Raw genomic sequence first — 3,943 nt, forward strand, 5'->3', positions numbered from 1 at the left:
ATCCACTGGCTAGATTACCTACAGAAGGAGAAAGTGAGGACTGCAGATGCTGGAGATCAGAGTCAAGAGTATGGTGACGGAAAAACACACCCAGTCAGGCAGCATCCGAGGAGCAGGAGAATCGATGTATCAGGCATATGCCCAAACCGTCAATTCTCCTGCTCCTCGGATGCTGCCTGACCTGCTTTGCTTTTCCAGCGCTACATTCTTGATCACCTACAGAAGGTCTTTGCATGTATGGCCATCATCCATTCCATGAATGTGGCAGGATCTGTAATGACACAAGTGGCTTCATTATGAGTGCACACTGATGGATTTACCATACTCAAAGACCTCTGAGTTGGTGACCTGGTCTCACCAAGAGATTCTGAAGCTATGTTTGAAGTAGGAAGTCAGAAACTGTTCAGATTGTCTCAAGCAAAGCATGTGTTGTCCAGGTTTCACTTCTCTGAAGGAGTGCTCAGAGGACGTAGACCTGGTAGACCTGCAGTTTGGTGCTTTCTATCAGTTTGTTGTTGTTCCATGCTGAATTATTTAGCCCGGGCATAACAGTTACAGCTTTTGCAATGTACATGTTGATTTCAGAATTAAGTGACAGACTGCTGGTAGTAGTGGAGCTTAGATACGGGAAATCATCAATGACCTTCAGCATCGCAATATTAATGCTGATTAATTATGTCACCAAGGAGCACATTCAGCAGCAAATGGACGGATTCTTTCATGCATTTAATGAGTTTGCTTTGACCGTTTGCATCAAGTGGTCTAAAGCGTAAACAAATAAAGAGGTTTACTACACCCAAAACTAGGTCGAATTTTAAGCAAAATGATTGGCTTCTACTTTATAGACTGTCCACAGTAGTTTAAATGCCCTGGATAGCCATGTGTGTAGGAAGTAACTCCAGTTGCTTGAAGTCACGTTACGATTTCCAATCTTGGGAACCAGCTAGGGTTACTTCAGGACATACAGGCTGAAGATTTCCTGGCATGCGCATTCCTAGAGATGACCACCCCTGAGCTTAAGGAAGTCCAGGATGACAAAATATGAGTGGCCAAGCAACTGGGTCAAAAGGGGTTAAAAAATGCAGAATCCGACAGTTCTGAGCATGCACAATCCAGTTTTCAGTGCTTTATATGGGTTAAGGTAATGACACCTCGGGGGAATATAGTCAATAGGAAATCCACAGTACCCAGGGGCAGAAAGAAATTGCATAGAGAGGCATAGAAAACAAAAAGAATTGAGTGTGTGACCACAAAAAAATGTGGTGATTGGGATTACAATAGCCAAGGAGGAAAGAATGCAATTTTGCAACCATGAATATTAGTCTCCCTTGATGAGTTACTCCCTTGGCGCCAGAGGAAAGGATCTTATCAACTGGTGCAGAATATTTTGCAGGATGAGAGTTCATCCTGACATCAATGTCCATATTGGAACCAAGACTGAAATAATAAAAATGGTTGATTTCCAAGAGGCAACTGTTTCAGGAGCTGAAGAAGACATTGAAAAACATGACCTCTAAGATGGCAATCTCTGAATTTCTCCCACAGGCATGTGTCTGTGTATATAGGAGCAGTAAAATAAAACAGGAAGAGCTCTGGCTTGCTTAGGTAGTTCAGAGGGTGCTGCTTGATGGTGCCAAAAGCTCAGCTACAGTTCCTGTACCAGATGAAGATGTTCTTGGGACATATTTCTTCTGCTTGCCTGAATGTGGTATCATTGCATAATTGAGCACTGATTAGAACTTCAAGGACATCGCATGAAAAAAGAGAGAAGATGGTTAAATATGTTGCAGAGAACTGGTGCAGGAGGGAGGTTTTTGACTTGTGGAGTGCAGAAAAATAATTCTGGGGTAGAAGGGACCGCTTTGAGGCAGTTTGGTTACACTGCAACATGGGCTTGATACTTTTGCAATGAGATTAGCTGGTAATCTCAAGAAGGTTTATAATAATTTGAAGGGGGCTGAACATCAAAATGAAGTATGAGAGAGGAAAATACATAGAGGACTGAGAGGGATAAACAGTATCAGAATGAAGATGAGCTTAGAAATCAGAGGGAGCAGAAGAGATGATGGTGTGGGAAATGAAATGTAGGGCACACTGAGATGGTTTTGGATTACAAATGGAAAATTTAATTTCAATAAATACCCGAAACACAGTGAACAAGATAGGTTGAGCTGAAGACATAAGTCACCTTGTGGAATTATGATATAATGGCATGAATAGAGACTTGGCTGAAACAAGGGGAGGACTTAGCATCAAGTATTCCTGGTTAAAAAGATGTTCGGGAAAGTTACGGAAGGGATAATGGAAGGTGATAGCAGTAACGATAATATATTCTATAACAGGACTTGAAAGAGATGGTTTACTTTCATCAACTTGATTCAAACTAGGGAACAAGAGAGGAGCTATTGTCCTGCTTGGTGTTTATTTTCATAGTGAGAAACAGAGAGGCGAACATACCTGCAAGTAAGCTGTAGGAGGATGCAAAAACATAAAAGTTGTGATATGGACAGCACCTATTATTCAAATAGAAACTAAGGGGCTAAAAAGGAGAAGGAATTCCTCAAATGTACGCAAGAGAACCTTTTTGGTCATATTTTCAGTCAAATGAGGAAGGCAGCAGCGCCAGATGTACTTCGGGTAAAAAAAGTATCAAACATGATGCAGATAGAAGGCAGTTGGGAAGGAATGATCATAATACAATCAATTATTATGGACAAAGGACAAAGGAAATTCAAATTGAAATCAAAGGTGATAAGCCACCTCAGTTGAATGGATATCTTGCCTCACTAAATTTTAATCATTTATTGGTCATCAAACAGTAAATGACCAATGGGAACCCTTCAAAAAGGAGATAGTTCAAGTAAGGCTTGGCCAAATTACTTTTGTAGGGCAAAGGATTTGCATCCAAATTTAGAGATCCATGCCTAGAAAATAATAGACAGCTTGAAATGAAACAAAGTAAGGAAGCTTATTATAATTAGCAAATTCATAATTCACCAAAAATTAAAGTTAATCCAAAAAGACAGGGGTTCACTGAAGAATGAAGTAAAAAGAACAAACGAGAGATCCAAGATGGTGGTGACCCAGTAGGTCTGAGTCTGCAGAGCTCAGCCCAAGACTCAGGCAAATTAGGGTACCCACCCTTACCTCACCTGCTAAATTGCTTAAAATAGTTTTTGCCCAGTAGCCTTGGCCATTCTGCATCAATGTTTAACAACTTGGTGCTTTTTAAAATGACCAAAGGCAAAGGCTCTCGCACCCCCCCACCCAAAGGACACCCCCCCCAACCCCACCCCCCTCCACTGCAGCAACAGAGATGTCCGCAGCTGCCCCAGGGGACTTACCTGCAGAGGTGAGCCTAATCTTGGCGTTTGTTAAACTCCGAGAGAAGATTGATGCATCCATCGAAGAGACCCGGTCCAGGTGAGAGTCAATCTCGATCATGCTGCAGATGCATGACCGAGAGATTGAGAAACTCAGGCAGCATGTCAAGGGGCCAGAGCAACGGGCTGCAGCCTTCGAGACTGATGCTGAGTCATCTATGGGTCAGGTCCAGGCTCTGGAGTGTCGAGTCTGGACTCTGGAGGAACATATTGATGGCCTCGAAAATATTCAATTGTTGGGTCTTTCCAAATGGGAAGAGGAAGGCCAGATTATTGATCTCCTGGAGTAATGGTTCTAACTGCTGTTGGAATTGGAGTCTGAACCGGGCCAGGTGCGGGTTGAGCGGGCCTACCAGGTTGCTGTGCGCAGGCCCTGGTTGGACCAGTGTCCCCATCCGGTCTGAATTCAACTTCAACATTACAGGGAAAAACAAATGCTGCTGGAGGCCTCCAGAGTCTTGTGGAAGGATCCCCATACCATAATGTACAAGGGCTCCAAGATAATGTTGTTTCAGGAATTTTGTCCAGTTTTGGTCCGCAAGAGGAAGGCATTTGATGAG

The sequence above is a fragment of the Hemiscyllium ocellatum genome, chromosome 21 (assembly GCF_020745735.1).
Source record: "Hemiscyllium ocellatum isolate sHemOce1 chromosome 21, sHemOce1.pat.X.cur, whole genome shotgun sequence".
Classification (NCBI taxonomy): domain Eukaryota; kingdom Metazoa; phylum Chordata; class Chondrichthyes; order Orectolobiformes; family Hemiscylliidae; genus Hemiscyllium; species Hemiscyllium ocellatum.